This window comes from Lipotes vexillifer, unplaced genomic scaffold, assembly GCF_000442215.2.
Source record: "Lipotes vexillifer unplaced genomic scaffold, Lipotes_vexillifer_v1.1 scaffold251, whole genome shotgun sequence".
NCBI classification, from domain to species: domain Eukaryota; kingdom Metazoa; phylum Chordata; class Mammalia; order Artiodactyla; family Lipotidae; genus Lipotes; species Lipotes vexillifer.
Window position 1 is genome coordinate 3,295,880 of NW_006770868.1, and position 21,474 is coordinate 3,317,353.

Here is a 21,474-nt window from a genome sequence, read left to right on the forward strand (position 1 = left end):
GCAGGAATGTCTGCCTGTTCTGCACCCTGAAGGCCTACAATGAGAAAAGTGAGTTCTCCTGCGGTGATGGACAGGGGCAGCTTTGGTTTAGGAGCTGAGAAGTGGGGTCTCTGAGGCCTTGAGCGAGTCACATTCCTTCTTAGACAACAGAGCTGCATCAGCAAACAGGGTGGAAGCCCAGGGCTGTTTTTTTCTCTGGAAGGCCTTTCTCTCAGTACAAAGTGGAGTATGAAGGGCTGCTTACAGCAGGGGGGTGTTTTGTAAGAGACAAGAGGTCTCAAACTGGCAGCCAGTGGACTGAAACTTGGAAATTGACGTGGGTTTTGTTTTTGTTTTCCCGATACGGTGTTTTTATAATTTTGAACTAGACACTCATACTTAAGAACCAGCAGCTTTTACTTCCAGATTCTGATTTGGGGTTTGTCTTGAAAATTCAGAAGCTCTGGTCCCAGTGGCCCTTGTGGTACCACGTGTCCTGCCTGGTCACATATCCACTGGAGCTGAGGAGTGGCCACTGCCTTTGGGCAAGGTGCCAGCTTTCCATCCCCCACCTGGCCCAACACACTCCTTTACCTCACCTGCTCGGCTACAGGATGGCCCTGCCAGCGCTGGCCTCTTGACCATTCAGATCTTCACCTCTGGAGTTGCCATGGTGATGTTGGCTAAGAGAGGAGCTGGTGACCAGGGGTTGCAGTGCTGACCAATGGAGCATCAAGAGGTGGGTGAATCCCCGCAGCTGATGAGTCTCTCGAACCCTGGTTCTCTGCTCCCTTTGAGCCTCAGAGCTGACTCGGATAATGTCCTTTGGTGTAGGTTGTGTTAGGGGCCACTCAGGAAACCAAAGGTGGGATGGAGTGTGCTGGCCACTTTGTGATTTTATCTAAATTTAACTGTTTATATATTTACCATCTTCCTCTTCCATCAGTGAAGCACCCTGAGAGAAGGAGTCACATCAGTCCTGTCTGCTGTGTCCCAATGTCTGGCCCAGTACCAGGCATCCGTGAACCATGGCTAAATAAAAGAAAGAAGGCTCATAACTGTTAGAGCCAGGAACCCACACCCCAGCTGTGTGCGGCCAAGGCACATGCCTCCAACCACATGCTCTGCACCTGGCTTTGTTCCAGGACTGGGCTGGATTGTTGACAACTGGGAAGGCCTGGGCTGAGACCTTTGAAGTCAGATACCCTCGCCTGCCCCCTGACCTGGCAGGCTGCTGTACTTGCGGGAAGTCACCATCTATCTCAGAGCCTCAGTTTCCTTCTCTGAGAAATGGAGACGTTCATACCCAAATTTAACTTTCAGGGGATATATGCCATGCCCTATCTTTCCAGCAGATGGCGCTAGGGACCGTGTAGTGCCCAGAGCTTGCGGTTACCTGGGTTTGAGTCCAGCCAAGTCCTGCCTACCTGACTTCCAACCCAAGCGCTTGTTTCTGGGTGCCCACATCTGGGATAGAGGCAGCCTGGAGGCAGGGGCTGGGACTGTTTAAATGATGGGTACGGGCCCCTGCCCTTATGGGCTGGGCACGGCCTAACCTGGTATGGGTATTTTATTTTTGTCTATTAAACTTTTTTTTTAAATTTCTCTTTCTTATTTTTATCTCTTTCCTCTCCATTTTCTTTCCTTCCTAACTTTTTAGTTTTTTTTTCCTGTAACATACGTCTGTGAGCTGCTCTCTGTTTTTATATTCTCTTCCCTTGTGTGCTTTTCCTTCTCTCCCTTCTTTCTTCCCTTGCAACTGGATGTATGAGAAAGATGTGAAAGACCCTTGTAAACTGTAAAGTGAGGTGCTCATGAGGGCTGTGACCAGGAACCTGCAGTTACTAATGTCCACCCCTCCACTGCCGTGAGCCCTGACCTGCCTGGAATCGCTGACCACCAGGTGGCGCTTTGGACCAACCTCTGAGAGCAACTGCAGGGGCTTCGGTTTTAAGTCCCCAGGGTTTCGGGGCTTTGAGGGGAGGTGAATCAGAAAGCCTAGCAAAAAGCTGCCCCTCTCTGGGCACTAGTAACATCCCTGGAGGGTTGGGAGGAGGAGAGGACAGCAGGGCCCAAGTTAGAGTCCCCTGATGAGCTATGTGACCTTGAGCAGGGCCTTGTCCTTCTCTGTGCCTCAGTTCTCCCACCTATGATGAGAGGACATACAATTCCTCAAAAAGAACTTCTGGTCTTCTAGCCAGCCTGTCCTAGACTTCTCTGAAGGACCAATAGCAATGTTCAGAATCTCACGTTTTTTGTTTTTTTGTTTTTTGAATTTTATTTTATTGTATTTTTTAATACAGCAGGTTCTTATTAGTTACCTATTTTATACATATTAGTGTAAATATGTCAATCCCAATCTCCCACTTCATCCCACCTCACCCCCCCCAGCTTTCCCCCCTTGGTGTCCCTATGTTTGTTCTCTACATCTGTGTCTCTATTTCTGCCCTGCAAACCGGTTTGTCTGTACCATTTTTCTAGGTTCCACATATATGCGTTAATATGCGATATTTGTTTTTCTCTTTCTGACTTAACTTCACTCTGTATGACAGTCTCTAGCTCCATCCATGTCTCTACAAATGACCCAATTTCGTTCCTTTTTATGGCTGAGTAATATTCCATTGCATATATGTACCACATCTTCTTTATCCATTTGTCTGTCAATGGGCATTTAGGTTGCTTCCATGACCTGGCTATTGTAAATAGTGCTGCAATGAACATTGGGGTGCATGTGTCTTTTTGAATTATGGTTTTCTCTGGGTATATGCCCAGTAATGGGATTGCTGGGTCATATGGTGATTCTATTTTTAGTTTTTTAAGGAACCTCCATACTGTCATCCGTAGTGGCTGTATCAATTTACATTCCCACAAACAGTGCAAGAGGGTTCCCTTTTCTTCACACCCTCTCCAGCATTTATTGTTTATAGATTTTCTGATGATGCCCATTCTAACTGGTGTGAGGTGATACCTCATTGTAGTTTTGATTTGCATTTCTCTAATAATTAGTGACGTTGAGCAGCTTTTCATGTGCTTCTTGACCATCTGTATGTCTTCTTTGGAGAAATGTCTATTTAGGTCCTCTGCCCATTTTTGGATTGGGTTGTTTTTTTTAAAGTATTGAACTACATGAGCTGTTTATATATTTTGGAGATTCTTTGTCTGTTGATTCATTTGCAAATATTTTCTCCCATTCTGAGGGTTGTCTTTTCATCTTGTTTATAGTTTCCTTTGCTGTGCAAAACCGTTTAAGTTTCATTAATTTATTTATTTTTCCTTTTATTTCCAAAAAAAGATTTTGCTGTGATTTATGTCAAAGAGTGTTCTTCCTATGTTTTCCTCTAAGAGTTTTGTTATTTTTATGTGTGATGTTAGGGGGTGTTTTAATTTCATTCTTTTACATGTAGCTGTCTGGTTTTCCAGCACCACTTATTGAAGAGACTGTCTTTTCTCCATTGTATATCCTTGCCTCCATTGTCATAGATTAGTTGACCATAGGTGCGTGGGTTTGTCTCTGGGCTTTCTATCCTGTTCCTTTGATCTATATTTCTCTTTTTGTGCCAGTACCATATTGTCTTGATTACTGTAGCTTTGTAGTATAGTCTGAAGTCAGGGAGTCTGATTACTCTAGCTCTCTTTTTTTCCCCTCAAGATTGCTTTGGCTATTCGGAGTCTTTTGTGTCTCCATACAAATTTTAAGATTTTTTGTTCTAGTTCTGTAAAAAATGCCATTGGTAGTTTGATAGGGATTGCATTGAATCTATAGATTGCTTTGGGTAGTATAGTCATTTTCACAATGTTGATTCTTCCAGTCCAAGAACATGGTATATCTCTCCATCTGTTTGTGTCATCTTTGATTTCTTTCAGCATTGTCTTATAGTTTTCTGAGTACAGGTCTTTTACCTCCTTAGGTAGGTTTATTCCTAGGTATTTTATTCCTTTTGTTGTAGTGGTGAATGGGATTGTTTCCTTAATTTCTCTTTCTGATCTTTTGTGTTAGTGTATAGGAATGCAAGAGATTTCTGTGCATTAATTTTGTATCCTGAAACTTTACCACATTCATTGATTAGCTCTAGTAGTTTTCTGGGGGCATCTTTAGGATTCTTTATGTATAGTATCATGTCATCTGCAAACACTGACAGTTTTACTTCTTCTTTTCCAATCTGTATTCCTCTTATTTCTTTTTCTTCTCTGATTGCCATGGCTAGGACTTCCAAAACTATGTTGAATAATAGCGGTGAGAGTGGACGTCCTTGTCTTGTTCCTGATCTTAGAGGAAATGCTTTCAGTTTTTCACCATTGAGAATGATGTTGGCTGTGGGTTTGTCGTAAATGGCCTTTATTATGTTAAGGTAGGTTCCCTCTCCACCCATTTTCTGGAGATTTTTTTTTTATCATAAATGGGTGTTGAATTTTGTCAAAAGCTTTTTCTGCATCTATTGAGATGATCATATGGTTTTTCTTCAATTTGTTAATATGGTGTATCACATTGATTGATTTGCGTATATTGAAGAATCCTTGCATCCCTGGGATAAATCCCACTTGATTATGGTGTATGATCCTTTTAATGTGTTGTTGGATTCTGTTTGCTAGTATTCTGTTGAGGATTTTTGCATCTATATTCATCAGTGATATTGGTCTGTAATTTTCTTTTATGTAGTATCTTTGTCTGGTTTTGGTATCAGGGTGCTGGTGGCCTCGTAGAATGACTTTTGGAGTGTTCCCTCCTCTGCAATTTTTTGGAAGAGTTTGAGAAGGATGGGTGTTAGCTCTTCTCTAAATGTTTGATAGAATTCACCTGTGAAGCCATCTGGTCCTGGACTTTTGTTTGTTGGAAGATTTTTAATCACAGTTTCAATTTCATTACTTGTGATTGGTCTGTTCATGTTTTCTATTTCTTCTTGATTCAGTATTGCAAGGTTGTACCCATCTAAGAATTTGTCCATTTCTTCCAGGTTGTCCATTTAAGGACATAGAGTTGCTTGTAGTAGTCTCTTAGGATGCTTTGTATTTCTGCGGTGTCCATTGTAGCTCCTCCTTTTTCATTTCTAATTATTTTGGTTTGAGTCCTTTCCTTCTTTTTCCTGATGAGTCTGGCTAAAGGTTTATCAATTTTGTTTATCTTCTCAAAGAACCAGCTTTTAGTTTTACTCATCTTTGTTACTGTTTTCTTTGCTTCTATTTCATTTATTTCTGCTCTGCTCTTTATGGTTTCTTTCCTTCTACTAACTTCGGGTTATGTTTTGTTCTTCTTTCTCTAGTTCCTTTAGGCGTAACGTTAGATTGTTCGTTTGAGATGTTTGTTGTTTGTTGAGGTAGGATTGTATTGCTATGAACTTCCCTCTTAGAACTACTTTTGCTGCATCCCACAGGTTTTGGATCATCGTGCTTTCATTGTCATTTGTCTCTAGGTATTTTTTGATTTCCTCTTAGACTTCTTCAGTGATCTCTTGGTTATTTAGTAACATATCGTTTAGCCTCCATGTGTTTCTGTTTTTTGTTTTTTTCCCTGTAATTTATTTCTAATCTCGTAGAGTTGTGGTCGGAAAAGATGCTTGATATTATTTCAGTCATATCAAGAGAGCCATGCGGGCTCTGGGCTGCCCCCACCAGGTGTCCCAAATGATGTGCCTGTCACCAAGGCGGAGGGAGAGGAAACCCACTTGAGGCCTGGCAGAGTGTGAAGGGGCACAGACACTGACAGCAGCTGTGCCATGAGCACCTATTGTGAACCTGCTGCTGTGCTGGGCGTGTTAGCACAGTGCCTGGTCAGTACTTGTTGTAGGTGCTCAAGCAGTACATGTTGGCCTTAGGGGAATGAATCAGTGAATGAGTGGCCGTGGCTGGGAGAACAGCTCAGCCCCATGGACAAGGATTCTGATCACTAAACCTCACCAGTTCTCATGGTGATTGTGAGAAGAAGACAATTATTAGTCCCATTTTACAGATGAGAAAACAGACCAAGAGTGTAAGTGACCTGCTTGAAGTCACGTAGCCTTGGGGTTTAAACCGAGAGTGACTGACTCCAATGCCCCAGCTGTTTCAACACCACCAAGGCCTCCTGGGCCCGCCGAACAGCCAGCAGGCAGCGCTGACTTTCCAGCCTTACCCCTCACCCTCTGCCTCGCTGCCTCACTGGTCTGGCTGTTATCTGCCAGGGCCTTGTTTCTGTTCCTCAAGCTCTCTGATCTCGTTACTTGTTCCACCGCAGGAGTTTTGCCCTTGCTGTATTTTCTGCCTGGAACCCTCTTCCCACCTGACTCTCCCATGGCTGCCTCCTTCCTGCAATTCAGGTCTCAGTTGGAACCACCTCCTCTGAGAAGCCTTCCTTACTGAGTAAAAATAGCATCACTTATTGACTTCCTAACACAGCACGCTGTTTCCTTCTGCCATGGCACAGATCCCAGTCTTTAGTTTACTTTTGTATTTTTAACCCCATGTATTGTCCGTCTATTCCAACCCGACTGCAGGTTCCGTCAGGGCAGGGGCCCAGCCTGCCTTGCTCCCAGCCATATCGCAGCTCCTAGCACAGCAGCTGGCACACAGTAGGGGCTCAGTGAATCCCTGCTGACTTCGGTGGAGTGAATCAGCGCATGAGGGAGGATTCCGACCAATATACCGCCACCCCCCGCCCCACCCACGAGACGTGTTGGTGCTAGTTTTATCTTCAGGTTTTGGAAAGTCCATGATTATGTCTCTACTGGCTGCAACAGTTCGGGCCCTCACCCACCTTCCTTGAAGTCTTTCTGCTCTGTTTCCCTCACTGGTGATTGACAGCTGAGCTGCCACCCTGACCGGGGCCTCAAGGCCCTTGCAGGAGAGCAAGATGGAGCTGAGTGTCCCCACAAGAATATTCCTCCATCAAGCTGGGTCTGAGTCACTGAGTGCTGGATCTAATTTGGCAGGAGGGCGCAGCTGATGATGCAAAGCCACTTGGGCTGAGGACACCCACTGTGGGCTGAGGACACCCACTGTGTCCGAAATGTGTTTGCAGAAACCTATACAGGCTTGCCTCATTTTATGGAGCTTTGCTTTATTGCACTACTCAGATACTGCGTTTTTTACAAATGGAAGGTTTGTGGCAACCCTGCATTGTCAGGTGATGGTTAGCACTTTTTATCAATAGAGTAGTTTAAAATTAAGGTCCATGCATTGTTTTTTTAGACATAATGCTATTGCACACTTCATAGACTGCAATATAGGGTAAATACAACTCTTATATACACTGGGAAACCAAAAACTCACGTGACTCACATTATTGCGACGGTCTGGAACCCAACCCACAGTATCTCCGAGGTTTGCCTGTATGTCATTCTAGGTCTGGTACAGCAGCTCATTTGGGCTCACCTCTTACCCTCATCGGCATCATTAAAAAATATTTATTGAGGGCCTACTGAGTGCCAGGCACTGTTCTAGGCCCACAGTCACATCAGTGAAGATTTTGTGGAGTTTATTTTCTGCTGGAAGGAGACCGACAAAAAAGCCCATGGACACATGGGTGTGTAATACGTCAGATGGCATAAATGCCAATAAGGTAAATCAGGCAAGAGGAAGGACAGGGGCAGATGTGGGAGCTATTTTAATAGATGGTCAGGGAAGGCCTCTCTGGGGCAGACCCATGAATGGAGACGTAAGGAGCAGACAGCTTGTTCCAGGCAGAAGAAACAGCAGGTGTAAAGGCCCGGAGGTGGGAATTCTCCTGGTGAGTTGGAGGAGGAGTGAGAAGGCCACTGGAGCAGGGAGGCTGGTGAGGAGGATATGACAGAGCAGGCAGGGACCAGGGCACATAGGTGGCTGGTGGTTTTGGAGTTCACGTCTAGAATTGGGAAGGCATGGGGGTTTTGAGCAAAGGACAAGCAGTTTTCTCATATGAAAACAGCAGTCATAGATCCCTGCCTACCAGGCCTGTCCATTTGAGTGCTTTCAAAAGTAAGCCGAGGGCTTCCCTGGTGGCGTAGTGGTTGAGAGTCCGCTTGCTGATGCAGGGGACGCGGGTTCGTGCCCCGGTCCGGGAAGATCCCACATGCCGCGGAGCGGCTGGGCCCGTGAGCCATGGCCGCTGAGCCTGCGCGTCCGGAGCCTGTGCTCCGCAACGGGAGAGGCCACAGCAGTGAGGGGCCCGCGTACCGCAAACAAACAAACAAAAAAAAAAAACCAAAGTAAGCCGAGAGTACTCTCCAGGGTAAAAGTGGTATTATAACATTTTATTTCTATAAAATGTTGTGCTTTTCCTATTGTGTTTTATGAAATATGTATCATTATGGTGACATATAGTTATATATCTGTCTATTCTCTGCGGCCACCTCTCTGATGAACTTCAAAGCAGGGACTTCAAGGCTCTTCTGGAGATACTTCCCATCTCACTCTGAGTGAGAGCCCAACCCCCCATCCCCTACAAGACCCCACTTGACCCCTGTCCCACCCCCTCCCTGTCCTCCTGCCCTGCTTGTCTCCCACTCACTCGCTCTGTTCCAGCCACTCTGGCCTCACTGAAATCACCAGGCAGCTGTCTCAGGGCCTTTGCATAAGCTGCTCCCTGTGCTGGGAATGCTCTTCCCCAGGAATCCCCTCAGCTCCCTCCCCCGCTCCTTCTGGTCTCTGTTCACGAGTCAGGCAGAGCTGAACGGGGAGCCTGGGCGGGACCCTGATGACTCAGCAGAGCTCCTGCCAGCTGTGGCCCTCCTGTTCCAGCTTCTCCTTGAGGAGGTGAGGAAGTGTCGGGGGTCAGCACCTTCACCAGTTTCATCTCCTGTTATTGCCGCTAAAATCCTCTCACAGGGACAGTGGCTGGGATTTGAGCCCAGGGTTCCAGTTGGGGTGTGGCCCAGGTGTGGCCCAGGGGCAGGTCCTGGGGTGAAAGGGTTGGGGAGGTCGGAGACTCCGCTCCCTGAATCCCTGCGGCAGTGGTCGGCCCTTCTCGCTTCCTGCCCAGAAGTCCCGAGGGGCCCCAGTGAGGGGCCCAGTCCCACAAGTCAGTCCCCTCCTGGGCAGGCCTTAGCCTCTGCCCAGCATGTGGGGAGGCCACCGCCCTGTCCTCCCTGCTGTTTGCCTTCCAGCAGTTGCCAGGCCTGCCCAGGAGGGGACTGAGCTGCCGCAGAATCCCCACCATGGGGTCCATCCCTGCTGACCTGGGTTTGGCCTAGAGATCTTTCCAGATCCTTTTGGCCATGTCACCCTCTCTCCAATGAAAGCCGATCCATCCTCTGTCCCCCTCTCTCTGGCCCTGCTGAGGGACATGGACATCACAGTGCACGGGGGCCCATGGGTAACGGGGAGCTGCCCCCAGTTACCTATCTGTGCTTCACCAGAGCCCCCCTTGACAATGGGAGTGACAAGTGGGGGTCTTTCAGACACCGCGACAGGGCAGGGGATGGGCTGTTCCAGGGACAGGAACACTGCAGGCCAACAGGCTGGAGGAGGGCCAGCCCTGGGGGCCTGCACAGACTTGCCACTCTCTTTCTTGGCTTTTGGCCCAAACAGCCCTTAGGAAAAGAACGCGGGGTGACCGTGGCAGGTGGGACTTGTTTCCATGGTGTGTGGCTGACACCGGAGGACGATGGAGCTACAGGCCCCTGGGGACCAGCCCGCCTGGAGCTGCGGGTGGGGGAGCTCAGGTGCGGGTGGCAGGGCTGCTCCTCCATCCACCATGCCACCCGCTGTCAGGGAGCTGGCGGGGGTCCTGGCTGCTGTCGCCTGGGGGTCCGTGGGAAGGGCTGCCAAGTCTGTGTCCTGGCAGGGGCCAAGCCAGACCAGGGTCCTGTGTGCAGAGCCTCAGCTGTAAAAAGGGGCCCAGGCCACAGTGCCTCCCTCACCCATGAACCGTTTCTCAGTTCCAACTGGGTCCGACTCAGTGGCAGCGGTCCAGAATGTCTGCCCCTGCCTGCTGGGCATCAGAGGAAATCTAGCCTCTCTCCTCCCGATTAATAAAGGAGTGGGATCCCCGTGCCTGTCTGGGACCGGAGAGTCGATGTGATATGCAGTGTTATTTGAACACCTACTGTGTGCTGGGCTTGGTGCTCACACGTGCATGTCATTTCCTTGATTCCTCCCAAGGAAGGGGCACTGTGATCACCAGCTTCCTGTTGTGCAGGCGGAGGTGATGGAGGAGGTGGGGGCCGGAGGGTTCGCTCAGCCTCACAAGGTTCCGGAGCATCAGAGCCGAAGTTTGAGAGCATGGTGTCTGGTCCCAGGATCTTGCTCCCAATCCTCAGGCCTGCCCGCCACTCGTGGAATGAGAGATGCTGCTGCTGAGCGCAGGGTCCATCAGCGAGGGGAGCCTCAGGGTGGGTCTCTCCTGGGGGCCTCCTGGTATATAAAAAACGAAGAAATGGCAAAACAGGGCTGTGAAAACCATGGGCTGTCTGAAATGTTGAGATGGACAAATGAACACTTTTCGTGGTGCTGCTCACAGAGTAAGAACTACATTGATTAAAAACAACCACACCAATTCCAGGTGCGCTCAGGCATGAGGACGGGGATGGAGGGACAGGTGAAGACGGAGAGACGGGTGAAGACATAGGTGATTTAGCGCTTGAACTCTGCGGCTGGACTTCCTGGGTTCAAATTCCTGGGTAAGTGACTTCGACTTTCTGTGCCTCAGTCTCCCCATCTGTAGCATGGGCTCACAGCAGCATGTTCCTCACAGGGCTGGTTTGGGGCTTGGCTGAGTGAGCACAGGTAAAGCCTCAGCAGCGCTGGGTCACAGGAGCTGCTCAGGTTGCTGCGATGGTTATTCGGCCACACAGCCCACAGTTAGTTTCTCTTTGACTCAAGACGCAGCCTCATTTGGAGGCAACTCCAAAAGTCTAAGATTCACGCCTTTTGTGAAAGTGAAGCCCAGGGCCTGGGATAGGCTTGGGCCCTGGGGGCGAATTGCATTCATTTATTTTACAAAGAGGTGTGTTTATCTGCATTTTCCAGCTGAATGCTCCAGGGAAACATTTGTGAGGTTGCTGCTCCCAAAATAACCCATGATTTCATTTGAGGAGCTAATTAGGAGGAATCAATGAGGTTAGCTCAAAGGAGGGGTCCATTCCAGACCTAGAGGCGTGGAGATTAGTGGAGGAACACCGCTTGGCTGAATGCAGAGTGGGTGAAGGGTTGTGCTGACCACGCTGCCCCCTGCCCACGAGGGTCACCTCCGTCCAGTCGCCAGGAGCTGCAAGATTCAAGCCTGTGCTGCTCCTGGTGGGCACCCTCAGGGCTGGGTGTGGCAGAGGGTGTAGAGCACACAGCCCCTGGCATCTGCACCCTACAGCCTGTCCTAGCCCTCAGGTCACCTCCAGTGCCCCAGGGTAACTTCAGCAGGTACCAGAAATGAGGAGTCAGATGGGCCTCGGTTCGGATTCCAGCTCTGCTACTTACTGGCTCTGTGGTCCTGGGTACATGCATGACCATTCTGAGCCTCAGTTTCCTCCTCTGTAAAATGGGAATAAATAAAAGCACTTCCCTCCCAGGCCTATTGTGAGGCTTGAAGAAGTTCTGTTAAAGTGCGTAGCAAGTCCCTGCCACGTCATCACTGCTCAGTGGATGTGGGCTGTTACTGTTATTTCCTCCTTCGTAAAATGGAGAAGACTAATTACCCCGCCAATATTTGTCGCACATATTATATCCACCATACGACCGAGCACAGCGCCTGCACCACGTGGACAGTTCTCCTCCTGGGGGTGGATCTGTCTGGACACCCGATACCCAGTCAGGTGGGCTGCGTTATGCCGCATAACAAACAGCCTCCCGAGCTAGAAGGCCTGAACCATCCAGGCTGATTTCTTGCTCAAACTGCAGGTCCCCAGAGGGGCGGCTGGGACCGTGCTCAATCTCCACCTCGTGACCCAGGGTGAAGGGGCAGCTGCCCTCTCCAGCGTCACCACTGCCTTGGTGGGAGGAAGACGAGCTTGGGGGAGGAGTCTCACCCTGGCAGTTAATGGCCCCCGCCTGTGGGTGACGTGATCACTGCTCACAGCTCACTGGCCAGAACCGGGAAGTGCAGCCCTGTGTGTGCCCGGAGCGGGGACAGCACCACTGACTTCCCGATTCCCTGGGAACGGGAACTCAGTAACTTCCCCCAGGAGCACGACCAGCGGCAGACGCTGCAGTCCTGCTCCATCGGGGCAGGCGGCGCGGTCCTGGTGCGTCGGGGCAGGCGGCGCGGTCCTGGTCCGTCGGGGCAGGCGGCGCGGTCCTGGTGCGTCGGGGCAGGCGGCGCGGTCCTGGTGCGTCGGGGCAGGCGGCGCGGTCCTGGTGCGTCGGGGCAGGCGGCGCGGTCCTGGTGCGTCGGGGCAGGCGGCGCGGTCCTGGTGCGTCGGGGCAGGCGGCGCGGTCCTGGTCCGTCGGGGCAGGCGGCGCGGTCCTGGTGCGTCGGGGCAGGCGGCGCGGTCCTGGTGCGTCGGGGCAGCGGGGGCTCCGTATTCTTCTCCTCATTCGCGATGCAGGTTCGACAGACGCCTCAGTGGAGAACAGCGCGGCCTGTAGCTAATTCCCCCTCAGGTCTGCCCTCCTGGATAATACCTTTAACGTCGAAAAACTAGCTTTGTGAGGAGGTAAAAACAGGATTTGTTTGATTCTGCAGGAATCATGCTCTGTCTACATGTCAGCTCCCAAAGAGGAGTGTTTGCTGCAGCAAGAGCTTCTGTCTTCATGACAGCAATTAATAAATAGTCTCACTCATGGCTGTGTGTGTGTGTGTGTGTGTGTGTGTGTGTGTGTACATATGGGGGTGTGTGTTGAGACTTTCACAAGCCTTCCGAGCTTGCACAGCCCCTGCCTCTCATCAGTGCCCCTGGCTCTCAGAGGCCCGATTAAACAAACACAAGAGCCCCGAGAGCAGACGTGGTAAAGGAGCCCCGTGTCGATGTTTCTTATTCCTCCTCACAGTGAATCTCCAGCTCCACTCTGCACACTGGAGATGCCAGCTTGGGTGCAGAAAATTCCAGAGCAAAGACAGCTCAGCCTGGCTCTGGGTTGCTTTGGTGCTCCTTCCTGACCCCTCGGTACTCCCAAATGTCAAGCCCTTCGTGGAAGTGTAGATGAGGGGCTCAGCTCTGGCCTCCTGTGTCACCCTTTATATCCGGCTTCCCCATCTGCCTGGCATCACCCGTTCATTCCTCAGACCAGGCTCCCTGGGCACAGGGGCCATTCTCAGAGGCCCACCTTGACATGGGAGAGGGGCCTGCCCATTAGATGGGTCTTAGCTCCTCCAGCTGGGGTCTCCCTGACCACCTTGTCTAAGGAAGCCCATCTCCTGTGGAGTCTCTTCCTGTTCTGTCACATTGTACCATTTCCTTCATGGGGTTTATCAAATCTGTGATCCTACTCACATGACTATTGACCATCTCCCACTTGAAGGCCAGCTCTGTGAGGGCGGGACAGTGGCTGGCCCAAGGCTGGGACTCCAGGACATGGGATGCACCTAATAAATTTTCACTGAGTGAGTGTAGGAATGAATGAATGAATGAAAACACCCTGATACTATAAGTAGATTCAGCTCAAAACTTACCTGTCCCATGTCCTGTTTCTTTCAAAGCTTGCCACATCTGAGAACTAATGAAGAATTCATTTGTGCTAATAAATATGTATTAGTTCTTTCAAGATGAAATGTGCATATTTTAATGAGGACTGTCTAGAGACTCCGGTTTTTAATCCAGGGAAGCTTCCCCACTAATGAGAATGTAAAGTGATGATGATGAGGGGATGTGGATATTTAGGGCATGGAGGCCTGGAAAACACATCAGATCACAGGACTGAGGAAGCCCCCTGGTTGCAGTGTGGGGTGGGAGGAGCTCTGTAGTGGGACTCAGCACAGGACCAGAGCAAATCCCAGCTCAGCCTCTGCCTGTGTGTCTGACTTCCTTGGCCTCAACATTCCTACCTGTAAATGGGGATCATAAGCCACACCTCACAGAGTGATAGGAATGTAATTCTGGTGCTTTGTAAATTACAATCTTTGCTCACCAAACAGAGGGGATTATGGTAATGAGCAGAAGTGGCCCTACCTATCACAGATGGGATATTTTTGGCTTCAAGGAACAGAGAACACCCAAACAAGTAGCTAAAAAATAAGGACAATTTATTACATCATAAACCAAGGAATCCGGGGGCATTCCAGGTAGCTCTGGGTTTGGCTGGCTCAGAGGCCATGTCTCAAGTACCCAGGTTCTTTCCAGCTTCCGGCTGTGCTGTCTTCCTTATGTTGGCTAGATTCTCAGGCTTTCCCGCTGATCATTGCAGGAAGGTTCCACAGCTCCACATATCACAACCTCATGCGACAGTGTCCAGAAGCAGAAAGAGAAGAATGTGTTTCTTCTTACTGCTGCTTTTTTTTTTTTTTTTTTTTTTTTTTTTCTTTTTTTTTTGCGGTACGCGGGCCTCTCACTGTTGTGGCCTCTCCCGTTGCGGAGCACAGGCTCCAGACGTGCAGGCTCAGCGGCCATGGCTCACGGGCCCAGCCACTCCACAGCATGTGGGATCCTCCCGGACCGGGGTACGAACCTGTGTCCCCTGCATCAGCAGGCGGACTCCCAACCACTGCGCCACCAGGGAGGCCCTCTTACTGCTTCTTTATAAGACTCAGGACACCTGTCCCAGAAGCCCTCAGAAGGTTTTTTCTCAGGTTACTTCAGCCAAACTTGCATCCTGTGCTTATTCCTAGACCAGCCGCTGGCAAAAGAAATGGACTGAGCACGACTGGCCAGTGGTTTTCCACCAGGGAGGTGACCCCCCGAAGACGTGTTAGAAATAGGGGCGTGTTTTGGCTGGTCTCAATGATTGGTGACATTGCTGGCATTTAGGAGGGTGGGGCTAGAAATGCTGGATGTCCTACAATGTATAGGACTGTCGACACAGGACAGACTGGTCGTTCACCTGTGTGAAGAGCCACTTTAATCAGCCTAGAACCTGTGTCAACTTTATATCCAAACAAAATATTTTTGCAAGATTTTAATATATACGGAATATGCTATTCATATTCTCGTATCTCTTTCATTTTCCCGCCCTTCTGTTGTGGGGCGACCCCTGATCTTAACCTTCTCTTACATCCAAACTTACTCTCCAGGTGTTGGCAAGGATCTAACTCTTCATCATGTGTTTGTGTGTCTGTGCCTGTTCATTTGCATACTGAAGTATGATTTATTTTATTACACATTATTTTCCTTTTATTTCATTTTATAATCCACTTAGAGCATTATAATTGGTTTTTAAGTACTTGTGATGTTGTAGGTTAATTATTGATGACCTTCATTTCAAGGAGGTAGGAAGGTCATTAAGTACATTTCTTCTTTGGAGAGGTCATTGGGTCTGATGGGAATGAGAACCACTGGCTTGAATCCATCAAGATTCACATCCTGGGGCTGGGAGGGGAGTCTGCGTTCTGAAACTCGTGGCTTCCTGGTACCTGAACCACGTCAGAGTTGGGTTGAGATTGGAGGCTGGGAGTAGCTGTTGGCTTGGCACCCATGATGTCAGACCTTATCACCCATGTACAGCCCCTTAGCTGCCACTGAGTCACAGTACATGTCTGGGAGGGAGTGCCATGGAGAGGCTTCAGGATGCCAAAAGGGCCACTGAGGCAGGTCTGGGTTTGTGTTAAGCCCTGAGACCAGACGGTGGAAACCCATCACGCTCATGGCCTGCCAGCTGTTGATCGTAGACCTGCAACAGTTTACACCTAGGAGAGAACTTGCTGGTTGAAATGAAAGATTAGTTTATCTCTTTGAGTATGACCCAGAGAAGACAGGGCAGCAAAGGTGTGACCAATACCCAGCAGAGATGGATGGTTCTGGAAGAGGCCTCTGGAAGCAATCCCCCACATTCATTCACTCAGCCATTACTGAGGATCTATTAGGTGCCAAGAATGATGTTCCCAGTTGTGAAAGTTTGGGAGGCACCAGGTCTGAGCCTGCCCTATAGGGGCTTCTCATTAGTCAGAGAGAGGACTTCTGAGGAGCTGGACAGTTGGGGGTTCTGTTTAAAGGAGGTTTAACTAAAGAAAAAGGCTAAGTTTTGGTAGTTGCTTTATTACAAATTAAAAATAAAATAGAATTTCAAATGCTTGACTCTTACCTTAAAATGTTATTAATCCATCCAAACAATGTTTATTGTGTACCTACCAAGTGCCTGCCCTTGTAGCGAGCACTGGAAATCACACAAACATTGAAAAGAAGGCACAGGGACCAAATAGAAGCAGGTAGAACTAAGTAGAAACAGCCTCCTTCCCAGGTCTCCCTACAAGGTTGTTACAAGGTTTTCTTGCAAGCAACTACCTACTCCCATCAAGCCCCACCCCCAGCTACCCTTGTTGCTCCTAAACTAGGGTCAGAGGTCAGCATGTTCCAGGGGGAAAAGTACAAAGTCTTGCCTGGGAGGAAACAGCATATACACCAAAGTGATTGCAAGATTGGCTGATTCACACTGGCAGAAACCTGGGGAGTATGTCTACGAATTATAAGACTGTTAGACTAAGGAGGACAGCTAATAACATTGGATCAAGGGAAATTTTTGATATGGATACACTTAGTAGGGATTCTAAATTTAACGTTTAGCTCATGAAGCTGAAAATTGCCTCTGTTTATTTTGGTGGCAACGAACCTTGGTTTCAATTGTGGCTGTCATTTAACGGGCTTGGGATGACAATGTTCTTTGCATGACGTAAAGGAAGAAATGCAAAGGCTTGGGGATACAAGGATGCTGGAGGGACTTCATCGTGAATGACATGCATAACCGTTCCCCCAGCCCACTGTATGCCCTCAACGGTCTGGCGGACACTCCGTTCACTAAGGCATTAAGGAGTACAGCAGCAGGGAGGCACCTGCATCCCTGAGAGTCTCCCTGTGTCTGTTCTCAGTAGGCCGGATGTAATGGTGGAGATGCCACAGGGAGATGCCAGATGGGAGATGTAGGGATGAGGACAAGTGATAGCATTTGTCCCCCAGACACAAGATGGGCACACTTACCATATTTTTCAGAAGAAAAGAAGTGGTAATCAGAATGTCTCAGGAAATCTTTTCACGGCTTACTCATCATGGTGTCCTTAGAAATGAAATAGATGGGCAGTGAATCAAAATATAATTTGAACTATATAATAGAAAAAGATCTGGTGGCCAGAAACCACTACAGTGGAGAGTCATGACGTCTAATTTTTTTTGAGAAATCAGGTAATAAATTGAATTTTGACCCACATTCAAGTCCCGGTGGCCCCAGTAGGTCTGCAGATCCACCCTATGCCATTTCCCGAGCTTCTTGGCAACTAGAAGGACTCATGGAGTAAAGTCCAGGATAGTATAAGACCCAAGTGAAACCCTTTGGTAATTTTCTTCCTAACCAGAATAGCATTTGGGGGTAAATTGCAGAGATTAGTGCCACCCTCAAAGACGAAAGATGCAGGGGTGGGGAATCCAATCACGTCTCCATTTCACTTGCCTGTTTGGCCTGTGAAGAGGCAGATGGTCCTTGGAGAATGACTGTGGATTTTTTTACCATAAACCTAGTCAGATGGTGACTTCAGTTGCAGTTGCTGTTGCAGACATATTATCTTTGTCTGAGTAGATCAGCAACCCCCCTGACACCTCCTGTGCAGCTATTGACCTGGAAGATGCTTTACTTTTTCTAGACCAGTTTGCCAGGACCTAAGAAGCGGTTTGCTTTTATTGCTCAGAGCCAGCAGTACACATTCAAAATCTTGCCCCTGATCTATGGCAACTCTCCCGCTTTTTGCCACAGTATTGTCTTCAGACGTTCTTTTTTTTTTTCGGAACGTGGGCCTCCCACCATTGTGGCCTCTCCCGTTGCGGAGCACAGGCTCCGGACGCGCAGGCTCAGCGGCCATGGCTCACGGGCCCAGCCGCTCCATGGCATGTGGGATCTTCCCGGACCGGGGCACGAACCCGCGTCCCCCGCATCGGCAGGCGTACTCTCAACCACTGCTCCACCAGGGAAGCCCCAGAGATTCTTTTCATTGTACCAAACATCACACTGCTCCACTACATTGTTGGCATTCTGCTGTTTGGACTCAATGGGCAGAAAGTAGCAAGCACATTAAATGCCTTATTTAGTAAGGCAATTATGAACCCTAATCTTGGTTCCGGTATCTGTAGGAGGAAGAGTCCAGTCAGGAGACAGAAACCATGCCGGTTATTTTAAGAGCAATAAAAATAGTATATTTGTATAATTGTTAACCAGGTGTTGAAGGGTTACAATGCAAAGAGAGGCAGGGATCAGCAAACCACTGGTCAGGGGTGAGCAGTCTGCCTTTGTAAATAAAGTTTTATTGGCACACAGCCACGCCCACATATTGTCTGTGGTATGTAAAGTATTTACTATATGGCTCTTAAAAAAACTTGCCACCCTTACACTAAGGTGTCACAGAAGTGGCAACTGCAGGAATCAGCTACTGCTTCAGGGCTGGGGAACCAAAGGAAGAGCTGTAATGAGTAAAACAGAAGCTTGGAAGAGGGACCTTGCAGAACTAGAACTGTGGGGCTCAGAATCATCTACCTCTGGCTGGTTGGTGCTGGTATGCCTGAGGGTGCTAAGGTGATATTAACAAGGACAGTAAAACAAACAGGAAAAAGCAGCAAAACAGGGACAGAGCACATTCTTTCTTCCTGTCCAGTCTCCAGGTCTTCCTCTAGCCCTCCCTGCTGGAGCCCTAACAAAGCCGAAACATGGTTTCAGTATCCCAGAGTAACACATAGAAGGGAGGGTTCTCAGCTGAGACAATAGTTTAAGAACGGGTAAAAGGAGCAAGGCATTCCTTTCCTTAGTCGTCCAGGCAAATGAATTTAGAGATGGAAGATAGGTATGTATAAAATAGGGATGTCTTGATGGTTATAGATTCCACAGTAGGTCTCAGTTTCCTCATCTGTAAAATGGTCATGAAAATAGTAACGATAATAATATATCTGTTAATGAATATATTTTGTAGCATTCAGTCCTGACACCCAGGAACAGAACCTAGCACACCCATAGCTGGCAGCTGCTGGAGACCAGATCTGCATGGATTTATGGCTCTAGCAGGCTCTGACGACCTGGGCCAGAACAGAGGGCTGTTCTCACCCACACTCACTGTCACAGGCCCTGTTGCACTCACTTCCCAGACCTTATCACTGTCTGTGCTTCCCCAGGCAGCAGTCTTCTTTGCTTGTCTCTTCTCTCCAAGCACCCTGAGGTCAGGGGCCTTGTCCATCCTTGTGTCTCCTGCTTCCCCAGAGGATAGACCAGGGCCTGACACAGAGAAAGTGCCCAACGATTCCATTCAGAACTGCATTTAACCTTCCACCACCTGTTTTGATAGGTTTTGTTGTCCCCAGTGGCAGGTGAGGAAACTCAAGCCCAGAGGGGTTAAGTCACCTGCCTGATGTCACAAAGCAATGAACGTGCACAGCTGGTCTACAAAGCCGTATCTCTCATACTGTGCTCTTGCTACAGCCCTGAGCATCCCCCTTTCCTGTCTTACCTTCCAGGGGCCTTTCTTAGGCCAGATTGCCCCCAGTTCAGAGAGGACCAGGCCTGCCCCAGACAGCACAGGAGTTTGCCTGAGACAGAAGTCCACTGCCCTTTTCAATTTTTTAACTGAACGAAGGCCATAAATCCAGCAATATGTGTGTGGTCAGCTGCCCCATTTTTTCCCCTAAGAAGCAGATTTATAGGGCATCCACACTCAGGGATGGTTATTCCCCAATAGTTTATAGTATCAAGGCTCCTTTATTTTCCCCCAATAAATCTAATTTATATGGACTGGCAGATTAAGCCATGCATTTCCTGGAGTCAGAAGGCCGTGAATCATTCACAGTGCTTTTAGAAACTTGAGATTAAGGTTTTGCATAATGCAAATTGGGAAGAGAAGATGATTGCTCTGCCTCACTGTGGATGCAATTAGAGCAGGAGAAGTTCATTTTCCGGGGACAGAGAAAGGTCTGCTTGGTATGCAAAAGAGCACAGTTATTTGCAACACAGGAGCCTGGAACTTGGTGAGCAAAGCACCCAGTGACTGATTTGCGGCTTTAAAGAATTTAAGGATGAGTAAAACACTGAATAAATTTTCAAAGAACTGTTGTCAGACAGCATAAGATCTAAGCATCTGAGGGGGGACAAAAAGGAAGTCTGTACCTGTGATATCCCAGCTCCAGGCCCTGGGGAAACTTCGTTTGGTTTTCAATCCTTTATGCTGCCTGGAATTTTCTCCCACCAACTTTATGCCTTTCCTAATCCCATCAGTCCCAACTGAAGTCCCCTCTTCCAGGAAGTCCTCTCTGTTTACCCCAGCCTACTTACCCCAGCTCCTTTGTCTGGCCTCCAGTTCACTCATTCATGTGGCAAGTTTTTACTGACCGTCTACTGTGTTCAGAGAGCATGGGATAGAACAGCCAATAAAACAGACAAAAATCCCTTCCTTCTTGGAGATGATGTTCTCATGGAGAGTGAGAAGCAATAAACAAAGTAGAGAAGTTATTATTACATTAGAAGGTGGTAAGTGCTATGGAGAAAAGAAAGCCGAAGTGGGGGTGGGAAGGTAGGAAGTGCCAGAAGTTGGGGGTCCTTTGCAATTTTAGGCAAGGTGGTCAGAGAGGGCCTGAGATGATGACAGTTAAACAGACACCTGATGGAGGTAAGGAGTGGGGCATGAATATATCTGGGGAAGAGTGTTCCAGGAGCAGGAAAAGCAGGTGTTCCTGGGTGGTCCTGAGGCAGGGGTAAGTGACGGAGAGGGAGAAGGGTGTGTGCGAGTCCAGGTCAGGAGCAAGGCCAAGCTTGTATAAAGCCCTTCATTCATTCATTTATTCATTCATTTACTTAATCATTCCTTCAACAAATACCCTTGTAGCCTCACTATATGCCAGGACTTGCTGTTCTAGAGCCTGGAAATCCAATACTAGACACAACAGACAAGGTCCCTGCTCTCAGGGGGCTCATTCTGGTGGGAAAATAGAGAATAAGCAAATAAACGAATGAGGTAGTTTCAGGGAGTGACAAGCTAGAGAAGATAGATAGGGGAATCCAATCACCATTGGCTTCCAGGAGAGCTTGGGCCTGAGAGGACATACTAGCGACCGTGCCCTCTGAGCCAGGCCCTGCCAGGGGCTCCCAGCACCTTCGAGTTAATCCTCCAACTGCCCTTCAGTGGGGACTGTTGTCATCCTCACCTTCTGGTTGGGGAACCCCCATAGCACTTGTTGAATGAATGAATGACAGAATGAACAAATGAACAGTGGGGCGACCCCGTTCTCCGCTGCCCCGGGGTCTTGTGAGGGAGCAGAGGAGGGGCTTGTGATGGGCTCGGGCGGGAGTCCGTCCTCGGGGGCTGCTTCTGCTCCAGCAGAGATGCCCGCTCTGCTCTTCACTATGGCGGGGGCACTGGGCATCTCCTCAAAATGGGAGGCCCTGCCCACACTCACTGGGCCCCAGCCAGGCCAGCCCACTGGGTGATCCCATCCTGTGGCCTCAGAGGCGGGGCTGGGGTTGGGGGAGGGGGAGGAAACAGGTGTGATTTTTCTGGGTAGAGGACGG